The 18,851-nt window shown below is 38.5% G+C and overlaps 1 pseudogene; it reads left to right on the top strand.

The window, feature by feature from the left end:
• The first annotated feature begins 849 nt into the window (after positions 1-849).
• The window catches only part of LOC114052136, a 19,138-nt pseudogene continuing 1,136 nt past the window's right edge, over positions 850-18,851 (top strand).

Below are 18,851 nucleotides of genomic sequence, written 5' to 3'. Positions count from 1 at the left end.
CCATGTGGAGTTGTGGTGAACTGGGGTAGGAACAGGATAAGGGGAAGTAGCCGGAGCATGTGCTCCTGAGGCAGGGGGCTGTGCCACGTGGGAGTGGGAATGGCAGAGAACGAGCTCCCTTTGTCTAGTCCTCTCCCTAGGTGCAGCGCTAACCCCAGACGTCTCCTTCCGGTATCCGGGCCTAGCTTCCTTTGTCACGTCCTCTCCCTTGGTGCAGTGCTAACCCCAGACATCCCCTTCCAGTATCTGATCCTACAATCATTCACTGGTAGGCGGGCTGAGGAGGAGGGGCTAGGAAGGTATATAGGGGCGGTAGGGGTCGGAGCTCGCTCTCTCTTGCTCCTGCTCTCTTGCTCTTGCTTTCCTGCTTGGCCTTGCTGTGATGGCCTCTGAATAAAGTTCGAGTGCTTGCACCTCCCAATCAGCTCGTCTCTATGTTTATCAGGGTGGGCTCCGAAGACTGGTAAGTATGACCTTGGCAGCCTGCTCCTGTTAGAAGGAGAGTGCATGGCATGACCGGCACAAGTGGCGCCCAACGTGGGGCTAGAGGAAATAGGCCAGGGGCCCCACGGATCAGCTGGTCTGGTCGCGGGAAGAGAGACGAGACCCATAGCCAACAGGGTGAGGGAAGGAAGATGGGACAGATGTTTGTTAAGGTCCCAGATCGGGAGGTGCTAGGGAAAGAAGTATATAAAATAGTGAAAGAAGAGGAAATCAGTGGTGAGGAAGAATCAGGGAGTGAGGCAGAGGACACAGGAAACAGGGAATGGGAGAATAAGTGAGGGAAAAGAAAGCAAGAGCAGGAACAAGAGAGCAGGAAGCCGTAGCAAGGAAAGCTCTGCCTATCACATGGAGGGGTGGCCCCCTCCCCCAGACTTCCCTTTTGAGGAGAACATTTCGGCCGCTCCTCCGGCTCCCTCTTATGGGGCCATGGGGGACCCCCCAACCAGGCTAGGACAAATGCTCCAGAAGTCAGTGGCAGAAGGAGATATGGATGCCAAGGCATGGCTAGATGCCTGCCCAGTGTTTGAATCCGACGGAGGGAGGACCTGGGCCCCTCTAGAATGGAAGAAATTTAAGGGGTTAAAAGAGGCAGTAGTTACAGTGTATGCAGCTGTCTCCCAATGTGCCCAACGGGCTTTTAGTAGGATTCAGGCATCGGAGAAACAAAGGCCCTCCATGACCCAGATTAAACAAGGTCCTGATAAACCCTTCCTGGATTTCATGGCCCGCCTACAGGCGGCCATTTCGAAAGGGTTATCAGAATCGCTGAAAACAAAAGAGACTAAATTGTGTTATCAATGCGCCAAAGCCAGTCATTTCAAGGCGCAATGCCACCAGAAACCTGGTGGAGCCCGCCCCAAGGTAATTTGTTACAATTGTAACAAATCTGGCCATTATGCTAAGGAGTGCCACAAGCCAAAGTCGGAAACAGGGCAAGGGGCCCCTCGAGGGCCCCTCAACAAGCTTACCAGATGGAAGCTCAACCCCCTCAGAATGTGCCTTCGGGGCTGCATCAGGAATATCTCTGACCCCTAGTGGTTGCTGGTTTGAGATCCTGATGGCCGGAGCCACTGGGTACCAGAAAGAAGAACAAAACGAGTTGAAGAAGCCCCGGGAGAGACAACAAGGATGGGAGAAGAAACACAGTCAACAGAAAATTCAGAGAGAGCAGAAAGAAAAGACAGTTAGGATGACTAAACTGAGTAAACTGTTTTCACTTTTTTGCGCGATCGGGACTTTGCCACAGGTTGCGTCAGCTCCAGTGCCCTGGGCACCCCTGTCCAAGGCCACACTGCAGCAACAGGAGGAGGCGGGAGTGGAGAGATGGATCCTGGTAGAAGGTGCTCAAAGACAAATCCTGACGTGGGAAGAGGCTACTCCTGAGATCATCTTACAGGGCAGCTGGACCCTGAACTCCACATTGTCATCCATCTTCGAGGAGTTCCAGATACAGGACTTATATAGCGGACAGCAATTGCTTGCCTCACAAATAGAGGAGCTGGCCAATAAATTCGCCCACGCCCTCCAAGTGCAGGCTGATATTGATCAGCAGCTGGAGGAGCAGATTCATAAAATAGCATTGCCCAGGACATTGGGAATGAACTTATGTGGCTGGAATTGAGACAGCAGTTGCCATGCGATGGCCGATATCGATCCATTTGTGTAACACCCTTAAACCATAACGCCACTTGCGACGCCCTTTCACAAAGCATAAATGACACTCTCCAGGCTTTGAGGGTGTTAACTAGACTGGCGTGGAACATATCTGACATTTGGCACCAGCACGAGACTGATGATGTTGTTCATCACCTTAGCGATTGGATTAAGCAAACCTCTTTCCCCATCCCCTCCCTTATAACCCATTGGGCATTTATAGCTCTTTTTGCATTTATACTGTTATTGTTACTACCCACTATATTAGGATGTTTCCTTAGGATTCTTAGAGGTTCATTAGAGGCACTCAAAACCAAGGCCCTAGTCTTGAGACCCTGTCTCCGCCCCCTCAATTAAACAAAAAGGGGGAATTGTGAGGGATTGTCTGATGTTGGCTACGTGCCACGTGTGGAGTTGTGGAACTGGGATAGGAACTGGATACGGGGAAGTAACCAGAGCTCACGCTCCCGAGGCAGGGGGCTGTGCCATGTGGAGTTGTGGTGAACTGGGGTAGGAACAGGATAAGGGGAAGTAGCCGGAGCATGTGCTCCTGAGGCTGGGGGCTGTGCCACGTGGGAGTGGGAATGGCAGAGAACGAGCTCCCTTTGTCTAGTCCTCTCCCTAGGTGCAACGCTAACCCCAGACATCTCCTTCCGGTATCCGGGCCTAGCTTCGTGTGTCACGTCCTCTCCCTTGGTGCAGTGCTAACCCCAGACATCCCCTTCCAGTATCTGATCCTACAATCATTCACTGGTAGGCGGGCTGAGGAGGAGGGGCTAGGAAGGTATATAGGGGCGGTAGGGGTCGGAGCTCGCTCTCTCTTGCTCCTGCTCTCTTGCTCTTGCTTTCCTGCTTGGCCTTGCTGTGATGGCCTCTGAATAAAGTTTGAGTGCTTGCACCTCCCGATCGGCTCGTCTCTATGTTTATCAGGGTGGGCTCCGAAGACTGGTAAGTATGACCTTGGCAGCCTGCTCCTGTTAGAAGGAGAGTGCACGGCGCGACCGGCACACTCATGGCCTTGAGGATTTATGAAAAATGGATGAATAAAAATAGAGACAAAATAACTGTAATAAAAATTAAGATTGAATAAATATATGGAACAGATGAAATAGAAATATATAAGACATTTGGGGAAAGGGAAGGATCACTTCTAACCATAGAGCTATCAGTCTTAATTAAATTAACAATATATCAAAAATTTGCCCACTCTAACTTATGAAGTGAAAAATGTTACTGTTACAGGAAGTACTGTCATTTATCTTTAATCCATTGTAGCACACTGACCATGAAGTATCCATTGGAACTTTTGTGACACAATCTTAAGCATAGCTATAGTTTTCACCTTAAGATATTCTAACTGTAATGGTGCCCAGGTCTCAGAACTTTTTGTATGTTACATTACATTGTATAATTCTTCTGAAATCACTGTACTTTTCAAAATCTGTCCTTAGCTGATTTTGGCTTGCTGCTCATAGTTCATGATTATCTCATTCATGTCCTTATTTCAATGTCATCTTTCACTGACATTAGAATGCTTGTCTTCAAACTTGTACCTTTTTTGACTTATCAAGTTCTCTTTCCTCTATACTGGTAAATAACATCAACACAAATAAATGTCATCTTGCCTTCTAAATTGTTACTACTGTTGAAGTTGCCTCCCCTGCTAAAACAGCAAGAACCTAGAAGATCATGATGTTTCCAGCTTTTTCTGAGAATTTGGTTAGTTTAGTGACAGAACTAAATTAACAATATATGTTTGGAGAAGCAGATGATTTGACTTTGAGACTTTTAAAATGCTTTCATGCATTTCTTCAGACTTCAACTGCACTATTTCTGCTCCCTACAGTGAGCTAAGAAGGGAGTAAAAGAATAGATTCAGACATAGAGTACTACTAGAGGCTTTATGGAAGGGCATAGTCCTGGATCTAAGTGGTGCAACTGATAGAGCACTGGATCTGAAAAGGAAGACCTCAGTTCAAAGTAACCCTCAGACATAAGCTGTATGAAACCTGGGCAAGTCATTTAACCTCTTCCCACATCAATTTCCTTAACTGTTAAATGGAGATAATAATAACACCTACCTCTCAGGGTTGTTATAAGGATCAAATTAGTTAATATTTATAAAATATTTTTGCAAGCCCTTAGAGAGCTATATTTTGTCGTTCGCTTGTTTCCCTCATGTCTGACCCATTGCTACCTCATCTGGTTTTCTTAGCAAAGATACTGGAGTGGTTTGCCAATACCTTCTCCAGCTCATTTTACAGATGAAGAAACAGAGGCAAACAGGGTTAAGTGACTGGCTCAGGGTCACACAGCTAGGAAGTGTTTGAGGCAGGATCTGAACTCAGGTCTTCCTGACTCCAGGTCTGGCATTCTATCTACTGCACCACCTAGCTGCCTTTAGCTAATATTAACAAACACTTATTAAGAAGTTACTAGGTTGGAAAATGATTCCTCAATGCTCTTGGCCTATAAAAATAGTGAAGTTGGTAAGAGATTGGTAGAGGAGAGATCCTAGTTCTTCTGGCTCCTAGCTTTGAAAGAGATGGTAGTCTAAGTTCTAATCTCTCCTCAGGTCCCTGGAATGAGAAAGAAACTTTAGGAAGAAACCAACATGTAGATGGGCCTCAATCGTTTCCCTGTTACCACACTAGAGATTTTAGAGAATTTCCTCTTGAGTGGGATCAGAAACTGTCTCTTGCTGAGCTGAGATATTGCTCACTCTCAGTGGAAGAACCAATTAACTATGTATATTGTTTTATATATTCTAATCTGTATAACTTCTCTGATTTCTCTTTGCTATTAGTTTGGATAAATGAATCTATTTGCTATTTTTTTTTAAAGTTACTAGGTGCAGCATGCTATGGTAGTCACTGAAAGAGAAAAAAGTTAAGATGTCATCCTTCCTGCCCACACAAATTTTACAATGTGATGACACACAAATAAATAGTATGCATGATAAGTGCAACAGGGGTATGCTGGCAAATGTTTGACAACTGGCTGCACAACACATTTTTAAATCTAATCTGCATTACTAACATTTTTTTTCCATGGCTCTCTTAAGTTTAGACAATAGACAAAACAAAACAGCTCTGGTTTGTAACATTTACTGATTTCCAAGGTGTAAATGCTCACAGTGATTTTAACAACGGCTCCAGCAGACTCCAGATTATAGGGAAGCAAAAAATTGCCATGTAGAGTCTAAAAATGTTTGCATATAATCATCATTGGTTCTTTTTATTAAACTTCAGTTTCATTAGAACAACATAACTGTAATAGCCACAACACATGTGATCCCATAAATGGATTTTAAATAGAAAACAAGGTCTCTGGAATTTCATTCAACAACACCTCATCGTTAATTATCCCATCTGCTACAGCTTGTAACAGCAAGGGGCCCTAATAATTTTAAAAGGATAATGACTCTTTCTCTGCAATGCAGTCCTAATTAAAATAACCTTGTATTTGTAACCCCTACAGAATGATAGCAACTGTAAAAAGTCTTAATTAAATTAGTAACATTTAATGAGATAAACATCTAATCCAAGATACCAAGAAAAATTTTTTTGCAGAGATTGTCATGCAAAGTGGTCAGTTTTGTAATGCTTGACTTTAAGGCACTATGGTGTCCATGCATCATTTAGATCTTCCCTTCCCTGACAATTCACACTCACTTAAATGCTGACTTAAGTAAAAAAAAAAAAAAAAACTCTCACTACTTTGCATCTTGAAGTCAACAGACCTCCTATGAATATCTTGTGTCCCTTAGCAAGAGAAAGGAAATGACAGAAAAGTATCCAAGATGGCTCATAGGATCAGCTCTATTTCTGACCACTTTTTTTTAAATCAGAATAAGAATCTCCAAGATTCTATAGTTTTAGGCAGCTTTTTCAGTGACTTTCTATATAGATGAGGAAAACTGAAAACAAATAATAGACAATGCAGAACAAAGGCCAGGGCAAAAAATAGAGGAATGATTAAAAATTTGCCATTGAGGGATGTTGGCAAGGTACCACACCCAGACAAAATCACAATGACAGACCTTTAACTGATACCTTATACCATTAGAGTTTCACTCTTTTAATTGTAAGATTGTACTCTGTAACCATGGAAAACCATTGGAAAAAGTAATGTATTAATGCTGTAATTTGTCACTTATACCTTAGTGTGGATGAGTTCATCTGATTATCTTGCATCCAATATGGCAAACAATGCTTTGAAAAATATGAACTGATTTGGAGGATATGGGTTAAGGTGGAGCTAATTGGCAGAATGTGTATTGTGACCGATGGGTAAGGACCTGAATAGAGCTATGGCAATGATTGGAAATGATAGGAGTAAAGCAGTACTTGCTATTTAGTTAGGAGTCAAATCCAGGGAAATACATGACAGGAGAAGAGAAGGGAAGGGACAGAACAGGGACAAGATGGGATAATATAAGGCTAAGCTCATCCAAGACAGATGATGAACAAGAAGGCCAGTGAGACACCATTTCTCCAAGGATCATGTGGTCTCTGAGGAGGAAGGCCTGAAGGCCTTTGCCTTTACAACATAGTCTCTTACTAGATGCCATTATACCAGTAGACAACAGATGAAGACAATGAGGTGAAGAGCAGCAAAGAAGTAAAGGAAGCTGACAAAATGTCTCCAAAGCCAATCAAAGAGATTTCCTTTTACTATGTAGTTAATTAACTGGAGTCAGTTACTAAAAGTTCATACATACTCTGATCTCTTCAAGGCATAATTCTCCCAGAAGCAGTTTCCTAGCATCCTTCAAATGGAAAAATGCTATCTACTCCTAGTAGTGGGACCATTTGAAGCGGTCTGTGCATGTGCCAGACTCCCAGTACAAATATAATATCATTGACTTTTTTACTCCAAGATTCCTCTGAGTTAGAAGGCCAAGGTGCCAGCTTTAGGATGGACAGTATTCTCTAAACTTCAAAACATGATCCTTTCCTAAGTCCTTGGGGCTCCTTCCATCCAACTCATCCTTTGATGGAGCATGTAAGAAGATGGCCCTGAAAGTGAATATAGTGAGGGTATGTGGAGACCAGCTTCTATTGGTAGAAAGTCTTAAACCTCTCTGTGAAAGCCTCTGGAAACAGTAAGGCTACCACAAACCTAGGAAAAGACAGTCCATTCCTCTCTCATTCTAAAGAAAATGGAGAGAGAAAATCTAGTGAGGTCCAACAAGAAGTTAGGAATTATATGGAGGTTTAAATTCCACAGCAATACAGAGAATTTGATTTTTCTTTTGATTTGGTGACCCAAGTGAATGTGAGATCTTGCAAGAGAAATGAATGAAAGGTAGAGTTGAGAGCCTTGAAGCCATCTGACTGCTATGGTTAGATGGAACATGCCTAGGGCATTTCACAGTTTGTGCACAGCTCTGTCCCTAGACAACTAGAGTCTGTCCCTAATACATTTACCTATCTAGCACAAGTCATTGAAATCTAGAATGTTCTTCCCTAAGCCGTCTATTCGTATCCCCTTCAAGCTTCTATCTTAAAGCTACACGCATAACAGATGCTCAAATACTTCTTGGATGAAGTAAGACCAGGGTTTAAATTAGTTACATGTGATTTCAGATCTGGTCATTTTGTGTGTATATTGGGAGGTAGAGGGAAGGAAAGTCCTAGAAGCCTCACCCTTTTCTAAAGCCTAGATATCCAGTTTGTTCCTATATGATACCTAGGGTAACTAATTATTATAGAAAGATAGTTTGCTCAGTAATAATACATTAGGCTCTTGAATTTTTGCAGTTTACAGTAGAGCAATATGGTCTTACTATTGCTGCTCTTTCTAGTAACAAGTGTCATTTATGTTTAAGTTTTGTGAGAGGGAGCATAGTTTGGTAGATAAGAAGCTGCATTCAAATCATGCCTCTGATACAATATAACTCTACACAAGTCACTTAACTTCTTAATGTCCTAGGTAACTGTCTAAGATGATCAGCTGCAGAGATGGTGCATCTGACTTGCATTAGCAGAGGGAGTTTCCTTTACCAGTCAAATCCAGTCTCTGTCCCTTTCAAGTTTTCAATGGGATTTAACTAATTTCAGCTGAGTTTCATAAGGCCTTATCTGACTCCAAGTATCTCCATCCATCTCATTACTGTGATGTGTTTGTTTACGGATATTAATAATACCTTGAAGTTATGTAACATTTTACCATATACAAAGCACTTTTATATTATCTGAAGTATATCATTTTTCTACCAATATATGCATGTATCTGAACATAGATAGATGGATAGATGGATTGGTGAATAGGTAGATAGATACTCAACAATGTCTTAAAACTTTAGTGACACATCAGTCTGAAACATGTTTTATTATCTCTGAATACTTTCCTCAGACTTCCAAGGTAACCATAAAAAGTTACCAAAGGAACCATAAAACCTCTTGACTTTTGGGATTATAGGATTTCTGCTTTAAGCAAAAGCATAAATGGTTGTTGTATTTTGGGTGCCTTGAAAGTGCCACATCATTGCCATTAGAGGGAGTGTAAAGCACAGAAATGTTATACATGAGTTGCTATTTCTGAGGCCAGGCTAGAAAGTACTAAGAGAAAAGTGTCAATGCTTTCCCATATGTTCTGGAAGCAAATTAACCCTCTTCTTCCAACCATCCAGACTGGCTCAACAACTTCTCAGGCCGAAGGGACGTAGGGACAGAGACAGTGGCTGCCGGTTGGTTATTCTAATGACCCTGCAGTGAAACTTTCTAAAGGAAAATTCCCCTCTTCTAATATGTTATCATTTCCAGATTTGTGAAGTTTCCAGCAGGCTTGGAAACAAGGTCTGATTGCTTCCCTCATTTGCACCCTTGCAATATTTGATCTACAGAGGCATTTCTGAAATCAAATGTTTCTTGTCAATGTATATTGCTCATTGTGTCAGTAAGGAAACAAGTAGATGGTGTTGCTGGCTTATAAATTACTTTCTTTTAATAGCAGCATAAGGCAAATTATTTCAAAAGTTCCAGAATAAAAAGAGAAAGTCAGTTGCTGAACAACTGGACATTAGAACTTTTAAAAAAATCGAGACTTAAGATTTCATTAGTGTAGAGAGCTCTCTGGCATGGAAATTTCCTCCAATGATGCAGGGCTGCATCTCACAGAGAATTACCTGGGACATTGAGAGGTTAATTGACTTGCCCATGATTATGTAATTAATATTTACAAGAAGCAAGACTTTAACTCAGGGGTTCATAATTCTGAGGCCAGCTCTTCATACATTTTGCCAAGTAAAAGATTTAGATAAGAGTCTTCACATAAGGACCCCCAATTTATTCTAGAATATATAAGACCATCCAAATGGAGGACAATTTAGATCACAATGAAAAACTGCAGGGGAGATTTTCTTCAGCATGCACAGTAGCAATGGTCTAGTATCAAAGTAATCCATTTTACATCTCACAATGCTTTCTATATCTTATTTGTCCATAAATTGTTCACCTATCCACAAATTTGATAGGTAATATGTTTCATGTTTTTCAAATATTTTGGTCATAGATACTTTTATACCTAGATCATGTATGCATTTTGACCTTATGTTGTAAATGGTGTAAGATATTGGTCTATGCCCAGTTTTTGCCAGACTGCTTTCCAGCTTTCCTAACAAATTTTACCAAATAATGAATTCCTGTCCCTAAAACTTAAATCTTTACACTCATCAACAATAGGTTACTATATTTGTTTGCTAATATAAATTGTACATCTACTCTGTTCCACTGATCTACCTTTCTATTACTTACCCAGTACCAGATAGTTTTGATAATTACTGCCTTGTAATATAGTTTAAGATTTGGTACTGCTAAACCTCCTTTCTTTACATTTTTTCCCCATTAGTTCCTATTATATTCTTGATCTTTTATTATTCCCCATGAATTTTGTTATTATTTTTTCTAGCTCAGAAAATATTTTTTGGTAATTTAATTGGGATAGCATTCAATATATAGATTATTTTTTGGTAACAGTGTCATTTTTATTATGTTGGCCCTGTTGAGCCACCCACAAGCAAATAATATTTCTCCATTTATTAAAATCTGATTTTATTTGTATACAAAGTTGTTTGTTTTTTAATAATTTTGTTCACATAGCTACTGGGTTTGTTTTGGTAAGTGTACTCCTAGGTGTTTTATACTGTCTAGAATTATGTTATGTGGAGTATCTCTAGCTATCTTTCTCTTCTTGCATAGGCCTGTTGGTGATATAGAGAAATGCTGATGACTTATGTGGATTTGACGTATATCCTGCTACTTTGCTGAAATTATTAATTATTTCAATTAACTTTTTAATTGAGTCTTTCAGATTTTCCAAGTATATCATCTGCAGATTTTATTTCCTCTTTTTCTATTCTGATGCCTTTCATTTCTTTTTCTTTTATTGCTGTTGCTAAGATTTCCAATACAATATTGAATAATATTGGTGACAATAGGCATTCTTGTTTCACACTTGATCTTACTGGGAAGCCTTCTAGCTTATCCCCATTACAAATAGTGCTTGCTGAAGGTTTTAGATAATTGCTTCTTATCAGTTTGAGGAAAAGTCCATTTATAACTTTCAAGTGTTTTTTTCTTAATAGAAATGAGTGTTGTACTTTATCAAATGCTTTTTCTGCATCTATGGATATAATCATATGATTTTTATTACTTTTATTATTGATGTAATCAATTATGTTAATAGTTTTCCTTATAGTAAGCCTTCCCTGCATTCCTGGTATGAATCCTGTTTAGTCATAATATATAATCTTTATAATATATTGTTGTAATCTTTTAGCCAGTATTTTATTTGGGATCTTTACATCCATATTTGTTAATGAAATAGTTCTTTAATATTTTTTCTCTGTATTTTACTTTTCCTGGTTTAGGTGTTAGTATCTTATTTGTTTTATAAAGGGAGTTTGGTAGGAACTCTTCTTAGCTTATTATTCCAATAATTTATTCAATATTGGAATTAGTTGGTCTTTAAACATTTGATAGAATTCACTTGTAAATTCATCTGATCCTGGTACTTTTTTCTTAGGAAGCTCATTTATGGCCTATTCAATTTCTTTTTCCTAAAAGAGGTCTATTTAGATATTCTATTTCATCTTCTGCTAATCTAGGCAGTTTATATTTTTGTAAATATTCTCCATTTCACTTAAGTTGTTAAATTCATTGGCATATAATTGAGCAAAATAACCTCTTATAATTGCTTTGAGTTCATCTTTGTTAGTGGTATATTCAGCCTTTTCATTTTTAATACTAGTAATTTGGTTTTCTTCTCTCTTTAAATTATATTAACTAATGGTTTATCTATTTTATTGTTTTTTTTCATGATACCAACTCCTAGTTTTATTTATTAATTCAATGAGTTTCTTACACTCGATTTTATTAATTTCACCTTTAATTTTTAGTATTTCCAATTTAGTGTTTAATTAGAGATTTTTAATCTATTCTTTTTCATTTTTTTAAATTACTTACCCAATTCATTGGTCTGCCCTTTCTCTATTTTGTTGATATAAGCACTTAGAGATATAAAATTTCCTTTGATTACTGCTTTTGCTGCATCCCATAGGGTTTTTTTATTTTTAATTAATTTATTTTTAGTTTTCAATAATCACTTCCATAAGCTTTTGAGTTTTAAATTTTTCTTCCCCTCCCTCTCTGCCTCGCTCCCCAAGATGGTGTGTAATCTGCTATAGGCTCTACATATACATTCCTACAAAACATATTTTCACATTAGTCATGTTGTAAGGAAGAATTAGAAACAATAAGAGGAACCACAAGAAAGAGGAAACAAAACAAAACAGAAGAAAAAAAAAGAGCATATAATGTGCTTCTATCTGCATTCAAACTTCACAGTTCTTTCTCTGGATGTGGATAGCATTTTCCATCACGAGAATTTTGGAGATGTCTTAGATCCTTGCATTGCTGTGAAAAGCCAAATCTATCAAAGTTAGTCATCACACAATGTGGCTGTTACTATGCACAGTGTTCTCCTAGTTCTGCTCACTTCACTCAGCATTTGTTCATGTAAGTCTTTCCAGGTTTTTCTGAAGTCTGCCTGCTCATCACTTCTTATAGCATAATAGTATTCCATTACATTCATATACCACAACTTGTTCAGCCATTCCCAATTGATGGGCATCCCCTCAATTTCCAATTCTTTGCCACCATAGAAAGAGTTGCTATAAATATTTTTGTACGTGTGGGTCCTTTTCCCATTTTTTATGATCTCTTTGTATCCCATAGGTTTTGATATGTTGTCTCATTATTGGCATTTTCTTTAATGAAATTAATTATTGTTCTATGATTTGTTCTTTAACCCACTCATTCTTTAAGATTAGATTGTTTACTCTCCAATTAGTTTTTTTTTCTATGTTTCCATGGTCCTTTATTGAATATAATTTTTATTGCACTGTGGTCTGAAAGAAAGTATTTAACATTTCTGCTTTTAGTTATAAAATTTTTATGCCCTAATAAATGGTTAACCTTTTTAAAGTTACCATGTACCATGGAGAAAACAATGTATTCCTTTCTATTCCTGTTCAATTCTCTCCAGATAGCTATCATATCTAGCTTATCTAAATTTCTATTCACTTTCTTGACTTCTTTTTTATTTATTTTTTGGTTAGATTTATCTAGTTCTGAGAGGGGAAAATTAAAGTCCCCCACTATTACAGTACTATTATCTATTTCACCTGTAATTAATTTAACTTTTAAAAGTTTAGATACTATAGTATTTGTGCATATAGGTTTAGTATTGATATTGCTTCATTATCTATGGTACCTTTTATCATAATATAGTTTCTGTGTTTATCTCTTTTTATTAAATCTATTTTAGCCTTAACATTGTCTGAAATCATGATTGCTACCCCCAATTTTTCTGTATTGGCTGAGGCATAGTAAATTCTACTCTGGCCATTTATTTTAATTCTGTGTGTATCTTTCATTTTGAAATGTGCTTCTTGTAAGTAGCATATTGTCAGATTCTAATTTTTAATCCATTCTGCTATCCATTTTCCTTTTATGGGTGAGTTTATCCTATTCACATTCAACATTATAATTACTGTTTGTGTGTTTCCTCCATCCTGTTTTTTCCTAACTATTGTGCTTCTCAGCCTCTCTTTTTACCCTATCCTTCCTCTAGTTTACTTCTAACCACTGCCTCCTTAATCCACATCCTTTTAAAGAATCTCTCCCTTATCCTTTCTTCTAACCCTCCAATTCCTTATTCTACCTAACTCTCTAAGAGTCCCTCCCTTTTCCTCTTCCCCCATCCTCCTAAATCTTAATCTACACATTCTTCTAAAAATTCTTCCCCCCCATCCTGTCCCCTCACCTCCTTATTTCTTTATAAATTTAAAAGACTTTTATACCCTCCTAAATGTATATGTTGTTCCCTCTTTAATCCAGACTTGATGAGAGTAAGGTTCCAACACTGTCAGCCCTCCACACCCACTTGTTTCTTCTGTATCATTTTTTCCTCATGCCTCATTTGTATGAGATAATTGCTCCTTTTTACCTTTTCCTCCCTAACTTTCTTTTTTAGGTTCACCCCTTCATACTCAGGTCAGCCCCAACCTTTCTTTCAACCTACCCAAATGCTGATGACAGTTTTAAGACTACTGATAACATTTTCACATATAAGAAGTAAATAGTTTGACCTTATTGAGTCCCTTGCAATCGATCTTTGCTATTTACCTTATATTTCTCCTGGATTTTATATGTTGAATTTTCCATTAAGTTCTGGTCTTTTTGTCACAAATACTTGAAAGTTTTTCAGCTCACTGAATGTCTATTTTTTTTTTCATTCATGATTATACTTATCTTTGCTGGGTAGGTTATTTTTGGCCACAACCTCAGCTCTTTTGCTCTTTGAAATATAGTGTTCTAAGACCCACAGTCTTTTAGCATAGTGACTGCTAGGTCTTGTGTAATTCTGATTGTGGTTTCAAAGTATTTGAATTTCTTTTTCTTCCTCCTCATAATATTTTCTCCTTCACCAAGTTTCAAAACTTGACTATGATATTTCTGTAGGTTTTTATCCTGGGATCTCTTTCAGGTAATGATTGTTGATTTTTTTCCTACTTGCATTTTACCCTCTTGTTCTAGAACTTCAGGGCCATTTTCTTTAATTATTTCTTATAATATTGTGTCAAGCTTCTTTTTTTGATTGTAACTTTTAGATAGTCCAATAATTCTTATATTGTCTCTTCTCAATCTGTTCTCCAGATCAGTTGTTTTTTCTAATGAGATGTTTCACATTCTCTCTTTTGTTTCATTCTTTTGATTTTGTTTTATTATTTCTTAATGTCTTATAATGTAATTCATTTCCCCTTGCCCAATTCTATTTTTCAAGGAATTGTTTTCTTCTTTAAGATTCTGGATCTCTTTTTTCCAGTGGGTTGACTTTCTTTTTATAATTTCTTGATTTTCTTGGATTGTTTTGTTTTTCTAATTTTTCCTCAATCTCTCTTATTTGATTTTTAAAGTCCTTTTTAAACTTCTGAGAATGCTTTTTGGGCTTGTGACCATTTGACATAGCTATTTGGGGCAGGAGTGGCTTTTTTTACTTAAGTATCTTCATCTGAATAGGAAACCAGATCTTCTCTATCACCATAGTAGCTGCCTATGGTTGTGTTACTTCTCTTTTGCTTACTCATTTTTATTTTTATTTTTATTTTTAGCAGCTTATTATTATATAGTCCTGGGGTGTGGGGAATGGTGCCCCAGGCCTCAAGTCGTTCTTACTGTTATTTTCTAAACTTTGTCTGGGTCCAACCTCAGGACTCACTCTGCTGGAAATGCTCTTGCTCCCTGTGGACCCTTCAGCAACTGCAACCTTCAGCTCTCCTTTCTGTCCTGGAACCTAAATCTGGAACTCAGCTCTCCTGTAAGTGCCCCCTGCCAGCAGAGTCCCCACCCAACTACTACTGCACTCACAGGGCATGTGCTAGCTCCTTCTCACCATTAGCTGCAGCCAAGGATCATGTCTAGTCAGCACAGCTGGCCTGGCATCCCTCGATAGCAAAGGGTCCTTTAATCTTTCCCTGCTCACATGGCTGACCCCCACACTTTCTGTGAGGCTAAAATTCCTGTGCTGGAGGCTGAAGCTGACTTCCAACCCTGCTGCCCCCAGGGCTTGTTGTTTGTTATTTCAGAGGAGATGGCCTAGAGGTGTTTGCACTTCACTTGGGCCAAACCTCTGACCCTAGGGTCTTTCTTTGGATCTTCTCTGGTTGTCCCTGGAGGACCTCTGCTCCACCCCAACTTTTGTTTATTTTTGCTGCTTTACATTCACCCTGAGGCACTGTTCTGTCTTGTTTGCAGAAGAAATCTGGAGAGCTTGGAATTCTCTAACTTATTCCACCATCTTCCCCCAGTTTTCCAACATAGTTATTTGGCAACTGAATGCCTTACATTCTTAAAAAAAATATTTAGGATTCCAAAGAACTTTTGTTTGTCTAGGTTATATTTATCAATATTTGCTGTGTCAGAAATTCAAATATTTAGTATCATTACAAAAAGAGTTTTGACCTCTTCGATCTCCTAAAACAGTCTCAGGGACCCTCAGAGGTCCCCAGACCAACATAAGGGGAACAACTGGTTTAGGAGAAGAAAAGATGTTTTGAGATGAGTAAGACTATTATCTTTGGTATGATTGTCAGAGTCAGTACACAACAATAGGAATGGGCAGGCACAATAATGTGATGCAAGTCATGATTTGGATTCAATTTCTTCCAAGGCAGGCTGATGATTACTAATATACCAAAACAATAAGGATAATAGCAAAAGCTATCATTTAAGCAATTCTTAAAAGTCTGCAAAGCATTTTCATACATCATCGCATTTGAGCATCACAACAACCCTGGAAGTCAGGTAGATTATAGCTCTTATTATATCCCCAGGATCAGAAAGGTTAGAGGATTTGACTACCATAATATGGTAAGTGTCAGTCCCTGCCTTCAAGGAGCTCATTTTTTTAGTGGAGGAGACAATATGCTAATATCAGAAAGAAAACATTTACACTTAGGAGAATCAAGAAAGGCTTGTTGCAGAAGATGGAATTTAAGCTGGGATTTGAAGAAAGCTGGGGAAGCCAGGAGGGAGAGATGGAAGAGTGCATTTCAGGGATGGAAGACAGACAGTCAAAATTTATAGAATCTGGAGATGAAGTGTCTTGTTCAAGGAATTTCAGGGAGGTCCTGGATTGCAGAGTATGTGGAGGGGAGTAAAATATAAAAAGACTGGGAAAGTAGGAAGGGACTAGGTTATGAAGGGATTTAAAAGTCAAACAGAGGGTTTTATATTTGATCCTAGAGGTAATAATAATTTATTGAATGGTACCTGGCAAGTGACATGGTCAGATCTGTACTTTAGGAAGAATAATTTGACACTTCAGTATTGGATGGACTGGAGAGAGGAGACAGACATTTACTTGAGGCAGGGAAACACCAACCAGAAGACTATTGTAATAGACCAGGCATGAGGTGATGAGGGCCTGAACCAGGGTGGTAGCAGGGTCAGAGGATAGAAGTGGGAGTAGATGAGATGTTACAAAGGTAGAATTTTTTTTAAATAATTTATTTCTTTATTTTTAACATTCTTTTTTTTTATCTTGAGTTCCAAATTCCCTGCCTCTAACTCTTCCCCTACCCATTGAGAAGGTCAGAAACATATCAATTATACATGTGAAGTCATACAAAGCATAGTTCCATATTAGCTGTGTTGCAAAATAAAGCAAAAGAAAAAATAAAGTGGAAAAGCAATATAGTTCACTCTACATTCAGAGTTCATCACTTCTCCATTTGGAGATGGATATCATTTTTCATCATAAGTCCTTCAGAATTGTCTCAGATCATTGTATTAAACAAAATAACTAACTTTTTCACAGTTGATCATCACTAATGTTTTCCTGGTTCCTGTCTCACTTTACTTTGCATTAGTTCACAGAAGTCTTTCCAGGTTTTCTGAAACCATCCCCCTCATTTCTTATAACACAATATATTCCATCATAATCATATATCACAACTTGTTCGGCCGTTCTCCAATTGGTGGGCATCCCCTCAATTTCCAATTCTTTGCCACTACAAAAAGAGTTGCTATAAATATTTGTGTACATACAGATTCTTTTCCTTTTTCTTTAACCTCTTTGGGATGCAGACCTGGTAGTGGTATTGCTGGGTCAAAGGGTATGCAGTTCTATAGCCCATGGGGCATAATTCCAAATTATTTTGTAGAATGATTGGATCAGTTCACAACTCCACCAACAATGAATTAGAGTACCTATTTTTCTACATCCCCTCTACCATTTGTCATTTTCCTTTTCTTTCATGATAGCTAATCTAATAGGTGTGAGGTGGTACCTTAGAATTGTTTTAATTTGCATTTCTCTGATCACTAGTGATTTAAAGCATTTTAAAAATATGATCATTGATAGCTTTGATTTCTTCTTCAGAAAACTGCATGTTTATATCCTTTGGCCATTTATCAATTGGGGAACAGCTCTTGTTTTTATAAATTTGGCTCAGTTCCCTCACAAGGATAGAATTGAGAGGACTTGGCAGGAGTGAAAAAGAGTGAGGAATTGAAGATGGCATCTACATTGGGAATCTAGGTACCTGGGAGGATGGAGGTCCCCTTGACAGGAATTAGGAAGTCTAGAAGAGATAAGAGTTTCAGGTGAAAGATAATAAGTTCCATTTTGGTCATGTAGAGTTTAAGATCTCTATGGGACATTCAATTTGAGATGTCCAATAGGCACTTGGCAATATGATACTGGAGGTCAGAAGAGAGGTTAGGAAACTAGATAATGAAATGTAATTTTTCCCACATAGCAGAGAGATATGACGGAAGGTTCAAGTTCCAGGCTTAGGGGTTGAAGGAAGTCAGGAATTCTGAAAGGTGGAGTTGGAAGGGAAAACATACAAGACATGGAGGATAGCAACAACCAATGCAAAGGCAGGAAGGCTAGAGATTAAATGTCATGTATGACGAACAGCCAGTAAGGCCAAAGGCAGCTGGTGACATTGTAGACAGAGGGCTGGACCACAATTTCAGAAGAATCAATATTGTAGGTCACCTAAAGGTCTGAGGAAAATATAAAAAGGTGAGTGTAAAAAGGTTACAACTTATTACCAATGAATTTCATGCAAGTATTATAAAAGATATCAAAGAGGCACATGACCAGAAAATGAGTTGGATTTGTTGTATAGGAGAATGAGAGACAATAGCTAGGCAATTTACACACTGCACTGGTAATCACATGATTTTAAGAGACCAAGAGGATTGCCCCCAGCCTTAGCATATTGGACAGAGGACTTACAAGAAGATATAGAAAAGAGTTTCTATGAGAGGGCATGTGGATAGAGGAAGTATTCACATCATTGAGATCATGAATTTGTTGACATATTGAAGAACTAACTACTGAAGAAGCTATCTTAGGCAACTGAGAAGTGGGATTACTTGGATTGTTGAGAATTCCTGCTACTTACCAGCTGTACATAGAGAAAAGCATTAGGGACAAAATGGATAAACTGTGTATCTTTCAAGTCCATCTAGCATAAATTCCCTCAGGGAACATCATTCAGTTTGAAAAGGGGAGGCAGAATTATCCTAGCATTGACTGCAATGACTGTCCATGGAAGGAAGGAAAGAAGGAAGGAAGGAAGGAAGGAAGGAAGGAAGGAAGGAAGGAAGGAA

The sequence above is a fragment of the Vombatus ursinus genome, unplaced genomic scaffold, assembly GCF_900497805.2.
Source record: "Vombatus ursinus unplaced genomic scaffold, bare-nosed wombat genome assembly UNPS02014807.1, whole genome shotgun sequence".
Lineage (NCBI taxonomy): Eukaryota > Metazoa > Chordata > Mammalia > Diprotodontia > Vombatidae > Vombatus > Vombatus ursinus.
Note: the sequence above shows the minus strand (reverse complement) of the source record. Positions and strands in the feature narration are given on the sequence as shown.